The following is a 27,695-nucleotide window of genomic DNA, read 5'->3' as shown; positions in this document are numbered from 1 at the left end:
CCCAGCACAACTCCAGGCAGTGCATACCTTAAAGTGAGGTATTCTCCTGACAGCAGCAATGCCCCTGGCTCTCGGCGTGACAGAACGGGGGACCACAAGGCAACTGCTTCATTGCCTGGGTGTCTCTTGCACTGTGTGGAGCTCTTCAGTGCTCAGGATCCCAATCTGAGATCATCAGATTCTCCATCTAGATTACTAAAACTGACAGTGCAGTGAATATCAGCTGTGCCAATGAATTTACTGAGCATCAGCTCTGCTGACCACACTTTACTACTCCGAATTTCAATTTTTCTCTCTAGCCCAGCAATGTGTGTGCTACTTCCATGCTCATTTTGTTGCTGGACCTTGATGTAGCTCTTCCTTTATTTGTTTTCGTATCCTATGGAACATTACACTTTGTCAGGACCCAAAATATACATATCTCAAGTAGTAACATTGCTTTCCAATGACACTGTGGACCCTCTGCTGTTCCCACTGGTTCCTCCATTACTTGTGCATCCTGTGTATGATTAATATATCTCTTCACCTCAAACCATTTTCTAACATAAAAACCCCTTCTGTTTCACAAAGCACAATTTCTCCTCTTTAACAGGGTTTATATTTTGGCTTTTTTCTTTTTCATTCTACTTTCCATTCCATAGTGCTGAAGCTTTGCAAAATGTACAGAATTGGTTTGCTTTGAAGGAGAAGTTTGGAAATGCCTCTGAAGACTGAGCTGTGGACAATTTCATTCCACACAAGTGTGTCTTGACTGTCCTTCCTCTCAGCTGGGTGCCAGGGAGCCCTAACCCCAAACTAGATGTTAGACCTGTACTTCCCTCCTGCAAGTCTGTCAAGGAGATACCAGATGTGTTAACTTTTATTGTTCATGGTCCTCATGGTGTTAGCAGCAGTAGAGCCACATATATTCCAAACATGACTGGGTGGGGCCCAGGATACTGTTATTCTGTTCTTATTTTTACCCCTATGGGCTTCCATAAAGGCAGGTACAATGTGCTTTTTGATCTCTGTAAAATATCCTGACATCTCAAGATGGAAATTTCTACAGTGCACTCTGCTGCTGTCTCCCTTATTTTCCTCAGTTTTAGAAAGCCTTCATCTAAATCCCCTTATCTGAAATACATGAGAATAAGCAGTGGATTTTGATCTATTCCAGTGGTGGGTTGACCCTCAGCTGGTTGCCAGGGCTGTTTTCTCACTCCCCCTCAGCAGGATGATGGTAGGGAGAAAATAAGATAGAAAATCTTGTAATCGAGACAAATGGTAGTTACCATCATGGGCAAAACAGACTCGACTCGAAGAAAAGTAATTTAAATTTATTGCTAATTGCCCTAGGTTTGGATAGTGGTAAACAAATAAATTAAAACAATGCATGCAGGGAGTGAGGCACTCTTCTGTTTTCATCCCTCTGCCTCTCCATCCTCCTCACAGCCTGGATCAGGCTCCCTAACAGCAATCAAGGAGTGCCTGGATACGGAAGAAACAACTTTTATCTGCACTCAGCACCAGGCACTGCCTGAGTGACAGCTGGAAAGAAGTGCTAAGTCCGAGTGCATAAACTACTCATGCCCCTGGGAACCCATTTCATATTTGCTTCCACTTCCATTTCAGAACGTACGGCTCAAATTTCTGCTGCTGTCCTCAGGATGGGAGAGAGGGAGTCAGTCCAGTCTAATTTGAGGCAGCCTGGGCTGATTTGTCAGGCTCCCTCCCTGGTTGTTATTCTCCAGCTCTCCCTGGCTGTTATTCTCCAGCTGTCAGACGCGGCTGGCGCCGGAGCCGAGCGTGGGGAGCAACAACCGCGGCTGTCAGGAGCGCTCAGTGTCCTGTGGCGCTTCTCTGACCTGCCCTGGTTGTGTTGTACCTGAGCTAAACCCCCTTCTGCCCACGGTGGGGATTATAATCCATCAAATTTGAGTGACTGGAGGTGTCAGGGAGATGAATGGCCTTCACTGAGCAAAAACAAATTCAGGTAAATGCTGGGTTTGCATGTGGGCTCTGGTCTGTCTTGTGGGCAGTGAAATTCTTATCACAAAGTGAGCAAGAAGTATGTATTTACAACATACACAGGGTGTGTTGGGTGTTATGTCCTCATAGAGTTAGTCAGTACGAAGCCAGTTTTGTCCCATGCAAACTGAGGATGTGTTGGGAATTCCAAGAAAATTCTCAATATCTCATCCATGCAGGCCTAAATACAGCAGAGAATACTTGAGTTTGACCTGAGGCCTTGGAAAAGGCTTCCAGACCTAGAGACTAGAAGCAAAAATGTGGATTTGTAGTTTAGATAGAAATGTGTTAAGGTAGGTACTGGAACATTTTAGAGTTTAAAGTTAAGGTATAAAAGTAGTTATAAAGGGAATAAGAAGTTTTAAGGTGTAATTCTGTAAGTTTGTGTGTCATTAGACAATTGGTCAAGAGAGTCTGCACTGTGGCAGAGACATATGAGACAAATTAATTAGGGATTGGTGTGAAAGTAAAAACATTATTTGTGGCAGTAGTTTATTGACTAATTAACCTTTAAGAGACCTTGTAGCCTGTGGTCTTGTGAGCACTGATGACCACTGACAACCACTGGCCACGAACTCCTGGTGTATGCAGTGAAGACATTCTCACCCTTCACGAGACTGAGGCAATAAATAATGCTTTAAACATCTCTTAGTGGTCCTATCTCTCATAAAATCCTGACAAGGACGGACAGACCAAGTATTGAACCAGCAAAGAGGTTCTGGTGATCTCTCCAATAGTGGAAAAGATTTTTGTGCCAAGGTGCTGATGATTCCACAGCAGTGCCTTGGTTAGATGAGAAATGTTCCTGTTACAGTTTCAGTAGTTGTGAAAACCAGCACATGGAGCTGAAGCAAACCAAACCAAACCAAATCTGGTATGGTTTATTAGTTTTTCCAAATTTTAATGATTTTCAGTGAATGATTCCTCAAGCTGACTTGGTTAAAAATATTCAGGCCAAGTAGTAATTTCAAAGTTTTAAAGTTGTGATCTATAGGATAATCTGCCAAGGGAACAGGTTATGGGAGGATTTCCCTGAAATAAATGAGTGCATCCCTCTTTGGTGAGTGGCAGCTGAAGGCAGCCTTGTACCTGGTCTCCTCCTTCCTTTTTTTTTTTTTTTTTTAAATACCAGTACATTTTGACTCATGGGAAATCTGAGTCAGGTTTTGACTCATGGGTTTATTCTGGTAAATTTTACATCCTCCTGATTTCTGGACTGGAGCAGTTGTGCAGGGGAGAACTGCAGCTCTGCATCCAGGTTTTTCCTGGAATTATGTCCCAGGGGGATGCAGAGCTGTGGTCCTGCAGGTGCACACTGGTTGTCCAAACACAGCTGTCAGTCTTAAAGGATTACTCTGCTCTTTGGCCACCTCTTTGTGGATTTTGTGTACTTCAGAAGCAGAGAATGGTGAGAGAGATTTATAGTTAATTAAGGACTTCATAATCTAATCTTACCTTTTATTATAACTCAGGCTAATGAGCTCCACTCAGTCATTCACGTACAGAGGCCAGGCCTTTGACAGAGGGTCCCAGCTCTGACTGAAAGATGCAGCTGAATTCACCACATCCCTCTCAATTATGTTCATGAATAATTTGCTTATGATATCCGAGGATGCTTGCAGGGTATAAGAAATTCATCTTTGTGTCTGGTTTCCCTGAAGAATATTCTCCATTTCCTGAAAATACAGCAGCTTGTGCTGGATGTGCATTGCCTCTCTCCTTGTCATTCATTAGAGCCCTGCTGAAACATTTCCGGTGGTGCAGCAGAGGCAGAAATGTGCTGCAAAAGTGCCTCTCTTGAATTGCATCTGCTGAAATGGACATTTTAGTGAACTGCCCAAAGTCTGGAAATTATTCATGCTGACTATTTGGGAAATGCTTTCAAATGATGAATAAATTTGCAGGAATCAAAGATTGCTCATGAAAGATTAATGATGGTAGAGAAGACCTTTTCTTTTACATCCCCCTAATTTAAGTTTCAGCGTTAGGTCACATCTAGGTTTGTAGGTTTGTACATCTGCTTTTGAAGTTACTGCATCAATGCTGATTCATTCAAAAGAAGAATTAGGTTTGGATTAATTTTAGGGAGTACATTATATTTAAGGGCATGGAAAGGAAGAGGGGGAAAAGCCACCTATGATCTTGAGGAAAATATTACTTAATTTCTGATTTGCGGTTTTTACTTTTGTTTTATTTTACCACCGCATTTTCTTTGTAGGGGTTAATTAAGGCTATGCTATTACTGAAAGTTATTCCCTTCTCATAATTAGAATGTGATGTTCATTTTCTTATGCTATTTTATTCCGGTCAGTATTCATTTCAGTGTTTAATCATTTATCCTCCTGTCTGCTTATAATTTTGCCACTTGCACGAAACATTGCCCTGGCATTGGTGTTGTCTCTTTATTCCTTCAGTGTACAATGCAATCACCTTTGCTCTGGGTTACACTGGGCTTGTCGATGGGGAAATCTGATTTTTAAGATAACAAATCCTCAACCCTTGAACCAGAGATTATCTCCTTAATCTGGCATCTGTGGGAAATGTGGATACATGGGGCTGTGTGTCATATGAAACTCTTGATGTCCTCATGGTTTAAGATAGTCTGGGGTCAAACAGTATTTATTTAGAGCTGCCTGGAAAAGTATTTCCAAACAAATCTGAGCCAATAGGGCCTAATGGTCCCTGGAGAGAAGGGAAGTCCTAAATAAATTGTGGGAAGGCTGGAACTGTGCCTGAGAGCTGAGCTGTGGTCGATCCAGCAGAAAAGTCTTAAGTATTAAACCTCAGCCGAAGGTGCCCTGGTGGAGTCATGGCCAAGGCTCAGTGTCCAGGGGAAAGCATTGGGTGCATCTGAGGGTTAATGCTGGGCTGAATCCTCTGTGTGTGTGTGAAACCTGTGCTGCTTGTGACTGTAAAGGGCCTTGTTGACCAAACTGTGGGATTTCTGAATCAGAGAGTTAAGTGCTGCTTGGCACAGTTTGTTTCGTTGTCCATATTGATGGGCTGGACTGTCATACATTTCCAGCTACTCTTTTTTTTTTTTTTTACCCTGAGCCGTGTTTGAAAGGATTGGTGTAGCATGGCTGATAACTGTGGAGCAGAAAGAAAATGGTTTCTTAAAAATAGCTGAGCCTACACTGGGGAGCTCATTATTTCCACAGTACTGAAAGACACTCCATTCACCAAGACAGGCTTCCATCAAAGAAATCATCAATGCAGTCTGCCATCATCTCTCAGAATACCTTGTTCTCTTCTCCATAATTAAAATACACAAGGCCTATGCGTTACCCGCCTGGCAGTGTGTTCCCTCCTGCTTGGTTTGTGCAGCCTGGCTGAACACAGGGCCAAATGCTGCAAGGGAATTCTCTATGAGAGGCCCTGGGACTGGTACGTGAGGGGATTTTAATTCCTCAGGAAAGGTGAAAGTGTCTTTGGGTTCTTACAGGGGAGGTGCAAATCCATCATTTCAATTCTTGCATCATAAACCACTCATTCCCATTTTACACTGTGTTGCAGAGGGTAGACTTAAATGGATGTAACTTAGCATTCCATGTGTTTCTGCACTGTTTGAAGCCACACAATCTAGTGACTGTTTGATTTCCTTGGCTTTACCAGTCACCAAGGGATACAGCATTCTGTGAAACCAGATGGAGTGTGTGTGAACTGCTGGACTAACCTCCTAAGCAGATTTAATGGATGACAAATATTGAGCAGAAGTGAAAAATGCTGCTCCATTGTGCTAGACAAAACCTAAACAGATCTGGAACTCCACTGTGATCTCCCAGCTTCTGCTGTCTTACTATGCAATTTAGCTTTTAACATCCCAGAGATGAAATTCTCTGCAGTACAAACTAGAGGGTGCCCATTAAAATACTCATCATAGCATAGAGCAATTCTGCAACACTTATTTCTCTAGCAATCAGAAAGTCAGTGCTAAAAGAAATATTTTTCTCTGCCCTCCCCCGCCCCCTCTTTTTTATTCTAAGTAGAATTCATTGGTTTGATTTCTTTTATAAGCAGATAGTAGAGCTAATGAAGATAGAAGCCAAGTTTTTCTTGATACAGCTGACTGGGTTAACTGTGATTTATTTGCAGTATAGCAACAGCCCATTTTCTTTGCATTCATGTACTTTGCATACTGTTATTGCTGCAAAGTTCTCACAATTAAACTTTGAAAATGAGGAGTACATATTTAAATGACAAGTATCTGCAGAAAGGACTGACTGGGTGTGTGCACTGAGAATAAACTCAAAGCATCAGTAGGCTCTAAGTTTGCTAAGGCACAAATGGGGAAGGGAAATAATGGACTGAAAAGGAGGAAACATGCAGTTTGTGCTCTGGAAACAAGAAGTTCACAGGAGTAATCTCTACGTACAGTAGAACCAGAAGTTGACACTGCCAAGAGTATGTTCTGTTGTCCAAAGTGACAAAGCTGCCACTGCTAAGGAATGCAGTAATGCCAGTGGTGAAATTTACCTTGTGTTGATTAATTATTCTCTCCAAATGCCATCTCAATCCAATTAACCATCCTTCTTCTTTCTCTGTGTCACTTTTTGTCCTTAAGTGCACTGCAGCAATATGTACATTTCTAAAGTCCCACATCATTGCTGCAAGAGTCGTTCACTGTGCTAACTGCACAGCTCCCTTTTCTGGCACTCCAGAGTGGCAAGAACTTGATATGAAAGAAGAGCATATGGTTTTTCCACTAAAACATTCCCCAGAGAGTCTTTTCTGAAATGGGAATCCACCATCCAGCTCTCATTTTTCAACTCCCCGTGTAGCTGCACTTATCTTTTGTAAGCTGCAGTTTTCCACCAGGAGAGCACTCCCTGTTTTCATGCTGGGTAAATGGCCCAGATGTCTGTCCCAGAGCTGGCACAGCGAGAGCAGGATCTGGCTCTTGATGAAACTGCTCCCAAGGGCAGGCCATGCCAGATTTCTGCCAGGGAATCTACAAGACCCTGTTGGCAGATCAGGTTTTGCACAGGGGCTGTTCCTGGGGGCATCTGTTTGGTGAGGAAGGGGAATGCCAAGGACATCGTTGCATTGTGAGCCTTGGGAGAAAACTGTTCACATCTGTTTAGGAAATGGGCTTCCAAATGGCTCCTTCTTCAAATGGCAATCTGTGCTCTGGGCTCTCTGCAGAGCACTGATTACCCCAGGCATGTGTGAACCCCAGGCTAATGAGATGTGATCCCAGAAATGCAGGGCAGGTGTGTCTGGCTGTGATAGTAAATGACAGAACTGGACAGAAAGAGCTAACTGTAATTTTTATTTTTTTTTCCTCCCCTTTCTGCCTCTGAGATTGTTCTCCATATCCTCGGAGGGTTTGGAGCTCAAAATGAGACCTTTGTCTCCTAAAGCTCCCTTTGAGATGTGAATGGAGAAAAACCACACTTGTTTTTGTAGCACAAAAGAGGAAAATACATTATTTTTCTTTGCAGATAGGCCAGGCTGCCTTGCTCACACCTTCCCCTCACTGAGTTATTACAGACAGTGGTATCTGTGGTGTGAATAATGCTGTGCTCCTGCCAAAAGGCACACAACACATTGGCCATAGATCTCATAAATGTCAGGGGTATATAAGGAAGGTAATCGGCGATAGTTCAAATCCAAAAAACAAAGGGGCTGAAGAGTAAAATTTGGCTTTGTTGATGTTCAGCTCGAACTTTTATAGACTTCTGAGAAATGGGTGTTCTTGAAGAGCAAATTGCAATTACAGTTTAGCACTGATTTATCTCAGAGCAGCTTAACGAGGAAGTTTCAGTGCTTGCTCTGTGGGCTGGTACTGAAATGCAGCATTAAATCTCCCAGGGACTGTGAACACCCCACGCTGAGCCAGGCCTCTCTTACCCCAGAGAAACTGCAGGCAGAAAGCTTTAGGAGATTCTAAAGCAATTTCAGTACTGAGCAGACACTGGGTGCTCCTGGTGCTTTCCTGACAGAAATTCACCCAGTTAAACTTGATCAAATATTTCCATTTTTTCCCCACGTTTTTACACTAATGATTGTAGCCTGACACTCGAGGTCTGTGAAGGGCCACTGGAAAACTCTTGGGAAATTCTTATGGCTCTTCTCTAATGTTGAAATCACTGTATTCACCCAAACCCTTCTCAATATGTAAGTACTTCAGTACATTTCTGATCTTCTCTGGAAGAAGGCCCAAGAGTCTCAGTCCTTTAGTGAAAAGAAAATCTCAAGAAAGACACACAGCCCTTATTTTAGGCTAAATGAAATGTAGAAATCTCATGGAATGTAATGGGTTCAGTTATTGTGGAAGGAATCCCTAATGTTTCATTTTGTGTCCTTGTGTTCTATGCACTCCACCAAAGGAAGCTGCTGAAAATGCAGCTGGAACTGCTCATTGCTTGGTAGTAGAAACAGTACAGTTTTTAAAAGTTTTGGTGACATAAAAAAAAAATCAAATCAAAATGTTCCTGCAGGTGTTGTATTTTCAGGGTTAATTCTCCTACTGGCCTCAGCAGCCTGCTCACTCTGGCTTGCTGAGCTAATGAGCAGGAGGAGGGTGAGCTTGAAAGCAGCTCCTACAACTGGGGCACTGTCTTTACTCTGAGTACACCTTGGAAGCAAGGATGAAAGGGAAAAAAAATCTTTTCATAACTTGACATAATTACTGTATTTTCTTCATTTGTACAATCATCAGATAATAATAAAAAATAGCTTAGCAACACGGGTTACTGTCACTACAAATGTTTTTCATGGAGCTTCTAACTGCTTTAAACCTTTGTAGCAGAAGCTCTGATCCAGCTTTGAATTCTAAAGTTGGTTAAAATTTAGCATTGCGTGTCTGCTTCCAGGTTTTACAAGTTATGAATTAGATGGGGAATTAGGAGCCGAACTTAAGTGCTTTGGTAATTCAGCAGAGTCAAAGTAATTCAGAGATTTGCATCAGACTCGTTTCTTGAGGTTAGAGGCATTTCTAATCTAGAGACACTGCTGCTTCTCCTACTGTGAGGACTAACAGGCAGAATGTGATGACAGCTGGCAGCATGTCGCTGCAGAATGTTTCTCCTGGGTTAATGGAGATGAGGAGGGAAAAGCTCTGTCTCCTTCATATTCTCTTAACTTGGTAGGTTGAAGATGTCTGACAAAGTCTTTCAGCAGTTTCTGTGAACTGCTTTGTTTGTCACCCATTAATTGTGACACTGCAGTAACTACTCCAGGAGCCTCCCGGGGCTTGGCTCAGGGCAGTTATTTTAGGGATGAATAAAACTTTTAGACCACTCTACAGGTGACACCCAGGATGTAAAGATGCTGATCTTTGCTGTCTATAGGTTGATCTCTCTTGTGAATTTGCAGTGGTATTGTACTGCCACGAAATAGATGAGGAGGCTGATAGACATGCTCAGAGAATGAAATGCTTGACCCCATCTCTCTAGGTCATGATAGAAGTAAATTGGTAAAATTGTTGAAAGGAACTTGTTCTGTCCCAGCCTGCACAGTACCTGCACTGTGCAATAGTGCTGAAAGTCCTTTGAGTGAAATATTTATTGAAGTGGGCATCCGATTTTTTACTGTTCTGTTACCAGGGCAAGAAGCAGCTGCAGTCTGTGCAGTGTGAGGAAATGAGGGAGCAGAATGAATCCCCTACAGATCAGCTGCTCCCATTTTGCAGGATTGATACTTTGGGTACTCAGGCTGCAAGCAGGTGTCTGTCTGTCCTCACAGAGAGGAAATAGGGCTGCCATAAGAATTTTTCTATTCTTTCTAATCTCTTTCTGCTTGCCAGAAAAGAGGCTTTTACCTTTAGCAGTTTGTTCCTATTACAGAAAGCATACTGAAGAATTAGAAAAGGTGCAGGAGAGAGTAACTAGTAGGATAAAAGGTCTTGATGGTTTAGAGCCTTGTGGAGAGGTTAAGAAAATTAGGCTTGAATTCATTAAAAGAAAGGAAATTAAGAGAGGACATGATTCAAATGTAAAATTCTAGGGAAGGTGGATGGAGCTGAAGCTGTGTGGGAGTAAGTTAGAAACAGCATGTGAGCTGAAACTAAGAAACAGAGATGGAAAAAGATAGAAAATCTACTTTGAAAAAGCAGATTTTTCAAAGGAAGTACAAGCAATGATTTTTAGGCAAAAGGAGAATGAACTGGAAAACCTGAAAAAGTGGATAGCCCAAGGGGGAAGCGTTGGTAGGATGCCACTTAGAGCCTCAACACCAGCCTGATCTCCTCTATCCAGCTGTTACCAGTGTCTGTTTTCAGTGGAAGCCAGTGCTCAATATGGAAGTTATAACCCATACCTGATTCTACCTCCAACAGCAGGGGAAGTGCTGGGTTAATGACAGTTGGCATAAATTGGCACCACCATGATTAAAACAGGCCAAAGTCTTCTGTAATAACAATAACTTCTTTCTTCTAGAGATTGAGATTGAGATTATTTTGTCGTCCTAAAAGCTCTGTGGCTGTTGGGTTCAGGACTGAGAGTCCTTTTGGACTGTGTCTCATGGAAATGCACAGACATGCCCATGTCTGATTGTGAGGCCAGTTCCCTGCCCTCCTGTGCTGTGTCTGACTGTTGGGTAGCAGTAAACCCAGCAGTTGTGCTCGCAGTGGTTTTGGGTTTGTTCCATATGTGCTCAGCAAACCTTTCTCGTTAATCAAAATGAAATCGCTGCCTTTCGCAGATGCTCCCCAGCTCTCCAGGAGAAAGTGCCAGAAAATAAATGAACCTTTTTCTCACCTGTACACAAGTAATTTTAGAACCCCCAGGTGATCTTGCGGCTCATGAGATTTAAATTGCAGCCAGCCCTAAAAAACAAGCACTCAGATTTTATTTTGTGTCACATTGAATTCTGCCCCGATTGTAGTGGAGTTCAAAGAAGTGTATTTCCAGGAGCTGGCATTTCCTGATGCCAGGAGCTGGCACTGGAAAGAAGGTGGGGAACACAGCTGCTGAGCCTGTGCTGCCTGCAGATGCAGGAAGGAAGGAGAATGTAAAGCCTGGAAGGATGCTCCAGACTATCATTTGCAGAAACACTTCAGAGGGAGCCTACAAAGAATTGAGTTTGTCAGATTTCCCATCCTCTCTGCTGTTTGGTACAGAGGTTGGGAACTCAGCTCCCATAGGACCAACAGTATTTACACAGCTGACAACTTTCATTTGAAAGCTGCAAATGGACAGTTAACTCCACAGGCAATATGTCCCAGCGAGGTGAAAGGGCTGCTGGAGAGACACATTAATTGGCAGGCCTTCTCCTTGCCAAAGTCACGTCCTGATGTGTGCTAATGACTTGGGGAATGGCTGTGCAACAGGGAACAGCTCACTGTGGGCTGTTCTACAATTGATGTTGGGGAAGAGGTCAGAGTGTGGCCTGATCTTTAAAAGGCAACCTCTCATATGCCCATCCCCTTCATAACCTCCCCAGGGCCCTGCTGCAACTCCATGAGCTGCTCCAGAAAGAAAGCTCAGGAAATATCTTCCTTAAGCACACTTTGTTTTGCAGAGCTGCCATGAAACCATCCTGGGGGTTATAGAAGTCACTAGGAGGGAATTCTAAGGTGAATCCTGTGCTGATTCCTTTGCACATTAGTCATTCCTGGATTCAAGAGTGGCCCCTTGAGGACAGTGACAATCTGTGTGAATTGAGGTGGTCCCTGGCACAGATCTCAGCATCCCATGCAATGTCTGAGTGCTGTAGGTCCAACTGTACCTAACAGGTCCCTTTGTACACCCTGTTTTCCCTGCTGGTTTCCAACTGGATCAAAAGCTCTGAGGAGATTCCCCATAAAGCAAATACAACACCCATCCATTATCTGCCCCCCTAGTCACATTTGCTCTCACACTTTGTGCTTGCTCCAAAATGGAGAGATTAAAATCCTGTTGGCTCAGGGCTTCTTTCTGACAGCCTTAACAAGCCATTAAATGTAATTCTGGATTGATACTGGTTCTCAGCTGAATGTTGAAGAAAGGAATTTGGAAAAGGCTGAGAATCGTGGTGCTATCCTGTATTCCCACAGCATCCTTCCCTGGCTTGCCCTGGACTCCTGCAGTGCTGGATTCCTGCAGTGCTGTCGTTCTCCTGAGCGAGGCTCTGTTCCCTCCCTAGGAGGGAGCTGTTCACACATGAAATTGCCCACGGGTGTGAGCCTGGGGGAAAGGCTGCATCCTCTTCTTAGCCCCTGCCTGGTGCACAAACTGGATGAATAAATAAGCCTGCAGCCTCTCATAATAAAATACGCTTGTTGCTCCAGCTCTTTTGCTGAGTTATAACTCTGGGAGTCAGAGTAGCCTCTGTGTCTTCTGCATGAAACCCATGCAGCTGAGGCTGGTGACAAAGAGATGTATTTTCCATAGGTGAAGCTCCTGCTGTAAATTGTACCACATTAACTGCTGAGCTCTTTGCTTCTAGGGTCTGTTTAACATTTGGCAGCATTGAAAGGAATAGCAGCTGGAGATGGGAGTGGGAGCACTGTACTGTCAGGTCAGCTAAAAGATCTGTGCTGACTTTTCCATGGCCTCAATTCTTAACACCAGCATAGTTGCAACTACAACCTGGAGTCTATCTGAGTAAGGTGATGTGATCAAACACCTTTAGTTAATTAGTGGTAGTGCCTTTGCCATTCTCTGAATGTAGTCTTTTATTGGACACCAATCAGGCTGTAATTTTATATGATCCTGGACTGCTTTTATTCTGTTAATTTCATGCCCATTATTATCCATCTCCTTCATATCTAATGAAATGCTCACTTAGTAAAATTGATGAGCTTTTCTAGTCAGTTCTGCAAATCTGAGTGACTCCAGTTAAACCTAGGCTTCCTGGCAGAACTGACTCTGGTTTTATTATTTCCATCTGGGAATGCATTTCCAGCTTAGCAGTGTCAGATGAAGGGGACCGTAACAGATGCTCAGCATCCTTTGGCTGTCAGTGTAACCTTGGTCACATCACTTAACCTGTCCGTGCCTCACTAAAAAAATGCCTCATCTGTCACCACGCTGCATTTGTGTGTTGTGCTTTTGGAGGCAGAGCCTGTGCATGGTGCACTTGGATCCCATCCCTGTTGCACTGTAGAGGTGCTTTTGTCACAAATATCAGTAAATCCTGCTGGGATGGCAGGAGAATTACACCTGCCTGTGTGTGCACACAGCCCCTCACAGACACAGTGGGGAAGTGCTGTCCCCTGGCCCTTGTTAGAACTGTTCCACTGTTTCTGTCCCTGTACATTTCATTCCCAGAGCTAACCAGGAGCTGTTAATTACCCTGCACTTATGTTGGGTTTTCCCTGGAGTGGGGGCACTGCTTGGCTCAGCACAGCTCCTTGCCGATGACCAGCAGGGCTCGTTTCCTCTGGCAGTGTTGTGGTTTGAAAGCAAAACGAATGAGAGGCTCCAAGTCAGAGATATAATTTAATAAGAAGAAAGGTAAAAAGGTAAAAATAAAATAAAATAAATGCAATAACACAAAGGATTACTGACAGAGTCAGAATACAACTTGAGCAGGATGGTGGAAGCAATCCAGGTGAGGGGCTCTTCCTGAAGCAGTGATCCTGTAGAAAGGTCTGGTAGCTCTGGTCTTCTGGGAATCCAGTGGGTAAGTGCTCTTGCACTGTCCCACATACCAGCTTATATCCAGGTGAGAATGCTTGGCTCCTCCCCCTGGGCAGAGCATCTCACAATAGGATGAGGAGTTGTGAAGTGGGTCCTTGATGGCCCATTAAACAGAGATAACCCCTGGAGGGAGTTACCTGTGAGTCATGGGCCAGGCGTTAATGGGCCATTAGCAGAAGACACCCCAAAGGCCATTAGCAGAAGACACTCTTGGGAAAACACTAGCCCACCTGGTTTCAACAGTTCATGAAGATGGTGATAGAATAAATACTTTGTGTACATCCTACACTGCAACCCAGGACAGGCAGGGTGTCAGAGATGCACTTTTCCAGATGACCTGTGTGATCACAATGCCCTGGTGACATCCCTGGGTCTTGCAGGACTGCATCCTGCTCGGGGCTGTCTCACTGGGGCAGCAAGGAGCCGCTGAAGTTCTCTCCAGGAACGCAAATGCAGCACACAGCTGTGTTTCTACCACATCAGAAAAGATCATCCCATGCTAGCAAAAGCTTTCACAGGCCAGCAGGCAGGAAAAACGTTCACATCTTCTCAGGCAGCAAACCATCAGTCCTGTGCTGATGCTAATTAGCAAAATTCTGATTAAGTCATTGGAGCAGTGCCAGCTTGTACCAGATGAGGAGCTGGTCCGTGTGGAGTTGGTGGGTATGGGCAGGATACAGTGTGGGCTGAGAGCACCCTGGGGATGTGGTGTGCTGAAAGCAGAGCCCAGAGCAGCAGCCACGCAGTCCCAGCACCAATTTAGTCTGGGTTTCTTTTCTGGTACTTTATTTACTTGCTTATTGTGTTTTTATATCTACCTACCTCAATTTAAAATGAGAAATCTGTCTATTGTACACAATATATGTGTGTCCCTGCCTTGCTGGTGTTCACTGAGGGTTGTTAAAGCCTGCAAGAGCCAGCAGTGTGTGGTTCATCTGTCAGCTGCACAGACGTGCTGCCTGCCTTGGGGAGCCCCTCGGGGAGAAGGAGCATTGGCACTGTGCTCCAGTCCTAAAGGACCTGCTTAGGGAATGGGTTTGTTCCCCCTTCAGCTCACCAAACAGGTGATTTATAGGAAATCCTATTGATTTATAGGAAAATCAATCAAATACAGCCAAAACATGGTCATTAAGATTCTGAGGAAATTTGGAAGTTTTTCAGCTCTGGTCATAAGCCCATGTTCTTAATATAGCATCTTAACATTTCCAGCTGCCCATCACAGGAGTTTTCTGGTTACCCCATACCCACACAGGCACATTTATTCTGCTTCAGTGTCTGGAAATGTTTCTAGATTTAATGAGTGAATCATCATCTGTAGAAAGGCATGAGTTTACAGTGTCTTAAGTTTCTTGCATGAAACTTGTATCTATCTTCATTTTTCCTTCTTGATCATTACTGAATATCTACATTCAGGTATGAGAAGCTTAGGGGGAAAAGTTCATGAGGTGTTATTTTTTGTCCTTGCAAGTTCATTACAGAGATGTGTAGCAATATTAATTAAACAAAAGTAATCATTATGATACTCTTAAAGCACAGAAGTTTGACCTATTTCTCCCTGCTTTAGCTAAAAGCCTACATGATTATACTCTTGATAATCATTCAGAGAAAACACTCAGCACATTGTAAGTTTGAGCTTATTTTAAAAATGGAGACTAATGTATGGCCCTCTGCTGTTCTCTCTAGCAGAGAAACCTGTCTTCAAAGAGGATGTGGATAAGCAAGGGGGATCTAATTTTTCTGCTGTTGATAGAAAATTTTCCTCCTCATGTACTGTTCAATGTCAAGATACTGTTCCTACTAGGTACTTGTCTACCAGGACCTCTGATTTAAATGTCAGGCTAGACTGGGTTGGGGCATAATATTCTTCAAGCTGTGGACTGAGAAGCCTCTTGTGCAGCCACAGTGTCAATGACCACATTTGCCTTTCCCAAATAACCTGAGTATGTTCCCTCTTTCTGGGGTGAGGTGCACAAGCAATGAGATTGCTTGAGCAGCCAGTCTGTGAAGCTTCATGAACTCTGGTCATTATGAGATCCTCAATCTCATGCTGGCTGGCTCTGCAGGGTACAGCTGCCTAATCTGCATGCACAGGATTCCCTTTCCTCGTCATTTAGATGGTGAAGCCTCTGGGAAGAAATGTAGAAGCTCTGTAGTAGTGCTGAGTAGTTACTTGCTGCAAAAAAAAGAAAGAAAAACCAGAAACTCTGAGTGCATTGAAAAGATGGACTGTTGGGAGAGAACAAATGCCTGATCATGTGGCAGGATGGAAGAACTGTGGTAGTTTGTCACCACGTCTCTGGAGATTGCTCCGGTTTTCCTTCTCAAGAAAATGAGCATTTCATGTGCTTCATTTGCAGTTTTGTGCAAATCAAAGACAAGAGGCATCAATCAGTGTTGTGTTGTCGTGCTGGAAGGATGTTGGTGGCTTTGAGTCTGCCATAGACCAAAATTATGTTTGAGGTCTTTTTTCCCCTGCTTTTTATGATGGATCCCTACCAATTATTTGACACAGTGAAGGTGCAGCAGGTGTGTAAATGCTCCTGAGTGTTCACAAGCAGTTTAAGAGACTCTACCAAAGTGAGAAGGGGATGGGAATAATAAGATGTGCACAACTGTTGTGGACATTTTTTAGAGTACTTGTTGCCCTCACAGCTCTGGAATAAGAAATCAGAGCTTGGAAGCACAATTTATCCAGGGCCGTGGGAATATCAGCTTAGGGTTGCAAGGCTAAAGGCATGACTGGCCAGAGAGATGGAATGGAAAGTGCTCTGGGAATGGATTCAGCAGCTGAAAAGCCCTTGGATGCAACGAAGCTAAAGGTGTAGAGAGAGAAATCAGTGACCTTTTAGGAAATTACCTTTCCAAACCATCTGTGAAATCATCAGAATGACAGTTCCCACCTTAAAGTCAGCTGGTGCTTGAGCATTATCCAAAGCTTGAGATGGAGATTCCTTGTTTGGCTTGTTCAGATGGGAGGAAGGCTCACTGCAGCCTGTGGTGTCAAGGACAGGTCTGTGTGTGTCACATAAAATGAAATCCAAGGCCTGGGTTTTTTGGTAGGCACTTCAGTAGAGCAGAATTCCATTGTAGCCCATGGTATCACCTCACTGCTTGTGTTAATGAATGGTTCTCTTTGTCAGTCAGCAAGTGTTTGCTAAAACTGGGTAGTGCAGCTTGTGAGCCTCAGAGCTGCATCTGTCCTGTGTGTGGTGTGGGGAGGGAACAATCTGAGCAGTTCAGGGGACAGGAGGAAATGGGGCTGGCAGAAGTGAGTGTGCAGCATCACAAGGAACACTTGACTGGCACATCTGCAGCCAAAGTTTGTCCACCAAACATTCCATGTCTTGGGAATTGACCATAGTTATTTAGGTTTTGCTGCACTGGTTTAATAATACCACTGAATTTCTAGGTTGGTGATAATTTTTTTTTCCCCCTCTTTCTCCTCTAGCAATTATACAAAACAATTTTCCTCAATCCTCTATTTTTTTTTTTTCAACTAATGAGTTGGAATTCTACTCTATGGAGCTCTATTTCTTTTCTTTGTGCTGTGCTCCGTGATGAGTGTGGTGGGAGCATTTGTCTCCCCCAGCTGCCTTCGTTGTGGCCAGCTGCAGAACAATTGGTGAGACACCATCTGGCTGTCCCTAATTTTCACCAGCTGTAGGTGTAATCAGCAGGATGATTGCAAAGCCCCTCTTCCTTCCATACAGAAATCCTGGAATGCAAATGCAGTGATGCATGGATGTGTAATGGGAGATTAAAAACACGCCTTGCTTTTCAGAGGGGGTACAAGACCTGCCTGATGTTATTTTTGTACAAGTGTAAAAGCATCTGTGTCAGTACCTTGTGAAGGAAGTGCTGATGTTCAGCTGCTGCAGCTTCTCTGGGGTTGGTGTTTCTCAGTGCAGGTTTGGGGCACAGGGAGGTTTGCTGTTTGTCCCTCCTCCTGCTCACACACAGACACAGAGGACTCCCTTTCTGCAAGTTGTTGCCTGCTCAGATGTGTTTAGATTTTAATCTCTTAAATCAGTGAAAGTTTTCTGAAGTGTGCAGCTGGTCAGGACTTGCCATGTTATCCCACATGGAAACCATGTGTTTAAAAAAAACACATAAAGACAAAAAGATGTTTAATAGAAAGTGATCAATTCTACTCATATCAAGACTATTAATCTTACTACTAGTTCAAAGCAAAACAAACTGTCAAAAAAGCCAAAACAAACAACAAAAAATGTCCTCCATTGTGACTAACAGAAATAGCTGTACAAAAGCTCTTCAGTGGAATTTAAATTTCTGATTAATTAGACTGCAGTGTTAATTAGTGTCAGTGGTCCTGAGACAAATCTGGTAATTAGTGAGTTGCATATCCAGTGGGGAGGCCCAGCAGAACACCTGTTTCAGAGTGGCAAAACGGATGGAAATTGAAAATTTGCAGTGTTGTTGCACTCCTGTTTATTTTCCTTGTTCTGTGGCTTGTACTGCAACCATCTGTATGCAAGTTTGACTTTGTGGGCAATACCTCTGAAATTATAAAAAGCATGATCTTCTGTTAGGCTGGTAGTGCTGGGCCAGGTATTGCCTAGCTAATGAGAAGAGGGTGACTATGGATCTGGAACATGTTATTCCCAATTGTTTAGACTGCAGTAATTAACAGTCGATCAGGCTTGTGTAAATGGATTAACAGCACCTCAGGCTCTCCAGACAAACCTCACACCCCAAAGTGAAGGTTTAAATAAAAAAATAAGCATGTGAATTCTCCTAAAAACAGTGTTGGATCACATAAGCTTCCTCCTGGTTTTCACCTCTGTGACTGACTGGGTGTTGGCAGCTCCTGCTCACCTCTGATGAGAACAGAGTAACCACAAACCTGTCAAAGGCAGGTCCTCTCATTCCTGAGGCTTGTCTGCTAAGAACTCCCTGTGTGGTTTTACATGTTCATACCACTACTGATTAATGAGGAGTTGTTTCTTAATTAAACCCCCTTGTGCTTTGGCGATTTTTTTCCCCCCTTCTGAGAAGGGATTTATCTTTGACTCTGTTAAGTTACAGAAACAGACATTACAGATCTTAGGCTTAGGAGAAGTTCAGTGTGAAGCAATAGCTGGTGTCTGCTGCATTAGGGGAAAATGTTTGAACACAGCTCTGAGCACTAATTAGTTGCTCTAGGAGCAGAGAAATACTGTCTTCATTCCTACCAAAGGTTTTATGTTAAGCACAGAAACTTTTGTACCCTGATCAGATGCACTGTCTACTTGGAGATAATGGTCTTTGTTTTTGAAAAACAGGAACATCCAGGATTAAGATTTCAGTTGGCCTTCATTAAGGATGTTATTGGTTGAATAAAAAATGCAGGCTGGAAATGTCCAGGCTCCCTTTGGGGCACAATTCATCCACATTAAATGCCACGAGTTCCTCTGGGTAATGATCTCCTGCAATATGAAGCATTGTCAGCTTCAGGGCAGGCTGTAAGGAAGGTGATGTTCAGAGCAATTTACTCTGTCTGAATTTGAAACTGGGTGTTGACACGGCTCAGATCTGATTAAGTTCAAGAGGCAGAAAGTTTGTGTCAGTGTGGAGTGGTACTGAAAACCAGAGCTTCAGAAGTCCCAAAGAAAGAAATGTTGCTAAGGAAATGGGGTTTTTTTAATATTCTGTTTCTCTACCAGCCTATTCCCCAATCAAATTGAATATGGTCATTCTTAACTCAATACAAATAGAGAGGCAAAATGCATCCCTTGGCCACGAGCCAAGCAGACTCAGCAGAATCTTGAAAGCAAAATAAACTACCAATCAAGTTAGCAAATAAAAGTGGAGATTTGTGTCTTTCCTCTGAGAACAGTTGATGGTTTTTAAAAAGTCTTGTGATCAGAAACCTTAACATTTCCTCTCAACACAGGAAAAATGCTCCGTGGCAATATTTTGGTCTCTGTGATTTTTTTCCCCTCCCAGGAAAACTCAATCTAGTTTTATAATACTTTTTACAAGCAAATAAAAATACCATGCAAGACACAAGTTAAAATAGTGTGACAAGCAACCAGGGTATAGGCCAGTATCTCATCCTGTTAGTGCCTTCATCTTTTTGGGGATGGACATTTATCTGTCTAAGTAACAATGGGAGAAAACGTGGGCAGTGTGTGAGGTGGGGCTGATATCTCTTGCCAGACCCATGGATCTCATAGTGAGAGAGAAAAATGCAGTTTGAGGCATTCAGGCCCATCTTTTTTTCCTGAAATAGAAGCTAGTTTGGTATTCATGTGAAAGTGGACTCTGAATGTCTGACAGTGCTTTATTTTGTCCTGGCAAACAGAGGTAGAAATGTTAAAGGCAGTCCTGGACACCAACTTAGCTGCAGTCTCTGGTCAGAACAGTGCTGCCAGGGCCTTTTTATGGTCTTGTTACATGTCTTGGGGCTGGATGGAGCCCTGTAGCTGAGGCTGGAGGTCTCCAGCATGAAGTTGCCTCATCTCTGCCCACATGGGCAAATGCTCTGTGTTTCTGCAAAGTGCTCAGCAGTGGCTCCCAGCAGAGCCAGCACCAAGACTCCTCAGCAGGCTCTGCTCTCAGCCAGGCTGCATTGGGTACCTGGCTGCAATTGTTAGCTAAATGCACCTCCACAGAGCAGCTGTAATCACAAAATCTATAACCTTATGGAAATCAGCGCTGGAGTGCAGGGACCTTGTGGACTTGCAGTCTATCATAACGACCTCTTCAGGTCGATAAATGCTGTGAGCAGGAAGCCAATTCCATCCTCTCTAACCTATCTCAGTTTTGAGAAAGGGCAAATGCTAAGGTTAGATGTAAACAATGCCCTGATGATGGGCGTGATCAAAGTGTCACCGTGCAAGGGCTTGGGGTTAAAATGTCTCAGAGTCATTTAGCCTTGTTAGTGGGGCTGCCCTGGAGCTATCTAGGTAGGTGACAAAACAGATTTTTCTGAAGGTTTCTAGATTTGCTGGAGGCCTTCAGCCTTTTGGGCGTTACCTGAGCTCAGAAGATCAATTAAATCATTAATTTTTGTGGAAATGGCACCGAGGCTTTTGTTGGTGCTCCCTGCTCAACCTCAAAATGTTAAAAAATGTCTCTTAATTTCTGGGGGGAACTACATAAAAAAAAAATCCCAGTACTTGAAATCCTCTTTTGCTCTAAAGAAACTTGTAACAGATTCTTCAACACAGGCATAGGAATGGGCATTCTCCTTTAATGTTATTTCCAAGGAGGGTTTCCACAGTCATGAAATATGCCACAGTCAGTGATAGCTCAGCTGAAAAAATTGGCCAGTTAAGGAGAGGCTCAGCTTATGTGCCCCTTTGCACCATCTTAAATCACTCTTACATTCTGAATTGTCTATTCCTGATAAATCTGTTCAGCGTTGCTGGGTTGGAAGTGTGTAGAATTAGTGCATCCTTATGGGATGTGTTCCAGCTGAATTCAGCCTTGTGTAATTCACGGCATTGGAAGTGGCCCGAAGTGACACTTCCTCCTTGGTTAGTTTGGCTTATTTTCTTTTGTTTGTTTACAAAAGGGCAATTGCTGTGGAAAGTACCGGTGAGAGCTATCAACATTGGAAGTGTCTGTCACTGAAAATAAACTTGAAGTGTTTGTGGTTTATCTCAAACCATACTGTAAGCTGATCAGACTACAGGCTCTGAATTAAAATGAATGAAAAATGAAAACAAACCCTTTGTTTTCATTCACACAGGTCATGAGCTGCTGGTGTGTGAATGGTTCCAAGAAGATAACTAATGAAAAGATGCCCTTACTTGGTGTTAAAATGAATTCCCCAGACTGTCTTGTCCTTGGTGCCTCTTCCCAGAATCATGTGTAGCTTCCTGAGCCAATTCAGATGTGTACTCGAGTGAAAGGAAAATAAGACAGCCCGGAGGAAATGGGTCTTTTTATGTACAGGAGTATGGAATACCCAAAACACAAATGCACATTCATAACTCTGGTACATCCCATTCCCCGCTTCATATGGTAATTAGCCCAAAAAGCCATTAAGCATGGGGAGTTTGTTCTTTGAAATGGGTCGGTGGTCTTTTTTATGGGGTGAGGTCCCAAAATGATGAAGTAAGATGGGTCTCCCTCTCTTTGACTTTTTAACCTTTAGTGTTACATGACAGCTGAATCCTGTTTTCCAGGACTGTTTATGATTGTATTGTATTCATGGGGTCTATTGATTATTCAGGATGCAAAAGCCTAGTTTGACAGCTTCCCTGATTTATCAGTTCCTTCCATGATTTATCAGTTCCTTCCATGATTTATCAGTTCCTTCAGTCTGGCTTCTGTTAACAAAAGGGAAGTTTAGCTACCTTACGTCAGCAATATCTATTTTAACTAAAGTCTTTAATTCTTCTAAATCAATGCTTCAATACAGTATATATTATATATTGGTGTGAGATCTTTTTGTGGGCCAGGCCAGGATCCAGGTGAACCTTCTGGGGTCAGCCCTGCTTTGAAGACCTTTCCCCAAGCCCTGACAGGTTGCTGTAGATTTCAGTTCCCCATCGTGCAAATTTCAGAAAGCTGGTGGCTGAAATACCTGCCTAGTGATAAATACTCCTAATAACAGATCACTTCAGTGCCTGTGGTTTCTGGCTGGGTCATTTGGAAGCAAAACTCTGGGCTGGTGGGGCACCCTGGTGATGAAACAAACCTATTAGCGCTTTACTTGCAGTTTAATTAAGTGTAGAGGGCTGGATTTGCTTGACTGGAGGATTCTGGAAGAGATCCAGCTCTGTCAGCCCTGGATGCGTCCACTAATTGCCCTAATGCAGGGAGTAATTTGGAGAGGCTCTGTGGAAGTTTGTCCACCAGAAAAGAATCTGTCCTTCGGGAAAAGAGAAGTTGAATCAAGACTAGAGAGATTTACAGCTGTAGTTCTGCACTGTCCTGGACGAAGGGGCTCCTTCCTTGGGACATTCTAGCAGAGCTGAGCCATCCAGCCCAGGCTGGGCTGCACATTGACCTTTGCTGAGCCCGGTGTGCTGCCCTGGGGCTGGGGCAGTGCTGCTGCTGAGCCTTGCCTGGGCAAGGAAACATTTTGATGAGGTGGTGGGGGTTTTTTTGTTTGGTTTGGTGTTGTGGGTTTTTTTTTTTCTTTTTCTTCTTTTTTTTTTTTTGGGGGGGGGGGGGTGGGGTAGTATTTTTGTTTGTTTTTTTAAATATTTTTAAAATTTATTTTTGGTTTGGTTTGGTTTTTTGTTAGAAAAAGTGATTATTCCAGTTCAGCTTTTACACTCACAAGCTTCTTTCACGTTCCAGTCTACTGGTCCTTATTCAGACACAGGCATGCCTTGTTTTTACTTTGGGAAATCTGCTTGTCACTTCATTAGACCACTTACAGCTGAGTGGCAGGGAATTTAATTTTCTTCCTTTCTTTGCTATTGTTGAAGAATTCTCTTGTGTCATCCTGTCACGCTGGGATGATGTTTGTGGAACAGAGATGCTGTGGCACAGCCTCTCAGCTCACAGCTAATCAGCCCTCTCTTACTCTGCCTTGGTGTCACCCAGCCTTCCTTTCTGTGTTACAGAATCCTTGACTCATCTGATGCTTAAACAGCTTCATGGTTTGACACCTTGCTTTGAAATCCTCCTGGCAGGGCCAAGAGCATGGGCATAATGTTAGAGATTTGCTCGATATCCATCGGCTTCAGGGGAACAACAAGTGCCAAGATCTGAGGGTTCAGGTTCAGTGCCAGCTAGATTGAGCAAATAGCCCGAGGTGCCTCCTGGCCAGGCTTCTTCCTCCCCATTCTCACTTAACCCTGCACTGGAATAGAAAAATTTGATTTCTATTTTTTCCTTCCTCCTCTCCCCTTTCTCCGCCACCCCTGTGATCCGTTCCTTCCTTTATCTGCGACATCAATGTACTCCAGTCAGAGACTTTTCTTATCTCTTGGCAGTTCCAGAAGCTGCCCTTGAAATGGTAGAATCTGCAAAGAGTGTGTAGCAAAGCGTCTGGAAAACTTATCTTCCACAACTTTGTATCACTGCTGTACTGCAATTTTCTGCCTCTGTACTCTAGCTGACCTATACGTATAATAGAAAACTTTCTCCTATATTTCTCATAGTCAAAAGTTGTCTTATCTTCAAGGGAGAAGAAAATAGGTTCATTACTCAGAGAAAGACAAGGAGATGTCATCCTATAGTAGGGTTTTTTGAGTGCTTTGTTTGGGTTTTGTAAGTGGCCACTTACTGAACTAAAAATTGCAGGGGGAAAAAAAAAGCGCAGCAGCTTTTCCCATTACTATTTTGTTTTCTAATTAATCCTGCCCATTCAAGCTTTATCTGCTTTGCTCATGCAGAGTTTGCTTTTATAGCTTAAAAAAGGGTTGGGGGGAGGTGTGAACACCCTCCTCTGCTAATGCATTTTGATTGCTTTTTTCCCCCACTGTTGGAAGGCTTTTAGAAACACCACAGCTCTTAATTTTTCATGTGACACTGGTTTCCCACTGCTCTGGGTTGTTCAGCTTGGTAAACATTTTGCCTGAAGGATTGCATTTCCTTTGATTCACAAAGTGACGAGCTGAAAGTTCCAGCCACTGTGATTGCATTTGATGAAGACATAATTAAGACAGGCTAATTTTGTGTGAGAGTGTGTGAGTGTGTGTATTTTTAATAACTTCTGAATCAGCCTCGTGGTCCTGAATGGTTCCCAACGCTAATCACTGCAAACCAATCATGTGTTGGGCAAGTGCTTGGAGAGAAGGAATTCCCTGGGATAGGGGATAATGGCTTGGCTTTAGCTTGGCTGGGTGACCTGAAATCAGCCTCTGTGTTTGTGGATATTTTTGTGGACAAAATTATCATGCTGCTCTGCTGCCTGTGGTCCATGCACAGCCAAAGGTTTTTTCATCTCCATTAATTTGTGAAGTTGGTCTGGTGTCGGAGTCCAGGGCATCCCTCTGGGTACCCTGGAAGGTCACAGATCTCAGTAGAGAGGCCTGGGACCTGAGAAAGAGGGTCTGGGGTCTGTGCAGGGGGGTTTGCCTGGTACAGAGCCCGGGAAGACACAGGCTTTGATTTTGGTCCATGTGAAAAACTTCCAAGCAGAGAAGAATTGCAAGTCACAAATGTGTAACAGACAGTAGTGTAGTTTATCACCATGTGGAAGATTTTGTAGGTTTGGGTTTTTAGAATGTAGGTGCAAGGAGACAAGATGGTAGAATTAGGGTGTTGCCCTAAGTTATTCTTCTTTTCCCTTGGTATCCATCTTCTCTAGTGATGTGGGCACAAGGTAGTTTGATAGGATTGGGTCAAAGTAGAAATGACCCTTCGAGTATAGTTACTAGGTATTGATATGGAATGGTAAATAATAGGTACGTAGTTATCTGAATAAAAGCAGAGTGACCTCCCATCACGGGGGGAGTCACATCAGGTCTGAGCTGCTGTGAACACCTTGGCCAGACACAAAGAACTTGTAAGATAAGAATTAATAAACAATGCGAGAAACCAAGAAAACCAAGACCTTGAGACTCCTCATCATTCTCACACCGAGCACAGACTCGGATTCTGTGCCTTCAGAGGTCACAGAGAGAGCCCAGAAAGAGCAGAGACAGAGGAGAGACAGAAAAACACTCCCTCAAACCCACTTGAACCACCAGCCTGGAATCTCAGGTCAGAAAGAAACAAAAACCTGAGAGTCTGGATTGTCAAATTTTGGTCGTGTAGTAGTATCTGACTGTATTTTATTTGGAAAGTGAGCTGCTGCGTGAGTAACTGTGCATGGTCCTTCCTGCTGCAGCAGTTTCTTTCTGACCAGCACGTTTCTCTTCTAGAAAAAGCAGCTTTGTCAGAATTCAGCTTTGCAGTATGTGGCAGTTGGGTGAAACTAGATTTTGAAAGAAAAATGGAGTATCTGAAGAGGATCAGCTGTTAGAGCTGCAAAGTTGTGGAGCAGACCTGATACTGGCATCAATTATTTTCATGATTTTTAAGCTAAAATGAAGCAAAGTGTGTTTAAAAATGCCCATGAAATTAAGTTTTTAGAAGAATTATTATGGCTTGGAAGAGAAACTACACTCCAAGAGCATTTCTTCTGGAACAGAAATTCCAATTTTAGCTAATGTTGGTGATACAGAAGAATAGTACCTATCTCTTTGATGTGCTATGCACTCATAAATGACTGCCTATAACACCTCAGAGTTGAATAGGTCCATGTAAGTGCTATTATTGTTTATTGCTATTTAGCATTAGTAGATTTAAGTCTCTCAGGAATCCGATTAAAGCAGAAATAGTGATATTCAGGCCTTCATGTTCCTATTTGTCTTTCAGTGGGTTTTATTTCATTACCTTTGAGACTACTTAGGGAATGATTTCTGACCCTCCCTGGGTAATTTTCTAATCTGTTAATGCTAAAATATCTTGGAGAGTCCAGATCTCAGGCTATTTTTCTCCCCCTAAATGTTTCTTGGAGCCATTTAAAAAGCCCTTGGAAAGTATAACAACAAAAATCCAGGCAGTGTAAGTATGCATGACTTTAAATTATATAGACCCTAATTCTGTGACAGACAAATCCCTCTTTGTATGCAGCATCATTCCCCCCTCTGCAGCCTTCCCTGGCTAAAGCTGTCAGGGCAAAGTGCATTTCAAAGCTGAAATGTCTCAGTGTCAGAGCAGTGCTGGTCTGTCATTGCTCTTCAAAGTTTAACGTGGTATTTAGAGGTGAGATCGAAGGGATACAGCATCCCTGCAGCTGGCTCTCTTCTAAACAGCTCACATCTTGAGGGCCCTTGTGATGGTGCCATCCCCAAGGTGCTGAATAAAAAATATCCCTTGCTCCAGGTGGAATCCAGTGGTTTTGTTTCAGAAGAGCCCTGTTGAAGCTTCCCAGCTCCCAGCCTGTGGCAGCCAGATGAAAACTGAGACACTCTCAGCCTGTGCATCCTGGAGCTGCATCTTCCAACTGCACTGCAGTCATTCCCTCAGGAGCTGGGGAGTTTCATCACTGTGCTGCTGGGGGAAAGCTAGGCAGAGGAAATTACTTTGCACAATCTGGAAGCAGAGCTCTCTCTGATCTGATGGGGAAGAAATTGGTACAGATCTGTGCCCAGCTTTGGAGTAATTGCATTTTCAGACTGTTCAAGCCTTCCTTCAGCTGTTGATCATATTGTTGTTGCTCCATTGGCATCTAAATGGTGTAGCTGTAGAGACAACCCTTGAGCTGATTTGGAAAGGATGCAGGCAGAGATTAAGTTTGGGAGTGACATTCATTCAATAATGCCCAAATCTAGTTGTGTGTTCTGCAAGGAGGCTGGAGCTGGCAGATGTGTCTCTGTGATGGTGAGGGCTCTGCTGGAAGGTTTATACCTGTCAGAGCCAGGGACAGTCTGCTCAATGGACACAGATTCCCTTTGCTCTGGGTGTAGCTGATGAAGCAGCAAGGAGATGACAGCTGTGTTTCTCCAGCCTGCCTGGATGCCTTTCAGCAGAAACATCTCATTCCATGACTTAAAGGGTCTTGACTAATCACTTTACAGAATAGCTCTGGTAGTGTTTGGGAGGCATTTCCCTTTAGTGAACTCATTCTTCTCATCTCTGTTATGGCTGGAGCTACTGAGCTGAGAGACTCCTTTAAGAATAACTTTGTCTTCTTGGTTGTGATAAGGAGAAATTGAGGTGTCATTAATGTTTGTGTCCACCTGAATCCTGGTCCTCAGAAGGAAGTGAAAACATGGAGCAGCCAAACTGTAATTTCCCTGGGCAAGGCAGCAAAGCTTCCAAACCATAACTTTTCTGCTTTCAGTGACAAAGGTTCAGCTTCTGAGCTGGAATAGGAAGCAGAATTTTCCACTTGAAAATAAAGATATATACAGTTGTACTTGTTTTTCTCCAAAACCTTCTCATATCACTTTCTTCTAAAGTGATAGCCTTTCTTCTAAAAGATAACTTGTTTACCTTAAGCTCTGTTTACTTTTTTCTTCTTTGAAATTCTCTTGCTTCCTATTCACTGCTGCTGTAGCCCAACTTCTGTCCTCTGTTAAATGTTCTAAGATGTAAAATTTGTGGTTGTCTTTGATGGTGAACAAGGAAATCAAAACTGTCTAAATTAAAATCATATCCCTTCCTTCCTCTTTCGAGATGAAGCTGTATTTCCTCCCACATTGAAGTCGACAGGATGGTGGA

Source organism: Zosterops lateralis, assembly GCF_965231275.1.
Source record: "Zosterops lateralis genome assembly, chromosome: 17".
NCBI lineage: Eukaryota > Metazoa > Chordata > Aves > Passeriformes > Zosteropidae > Zosterops > Zosterops lateralis.
Note: the sequence above shows the minus strand (reverse complement) of the source record.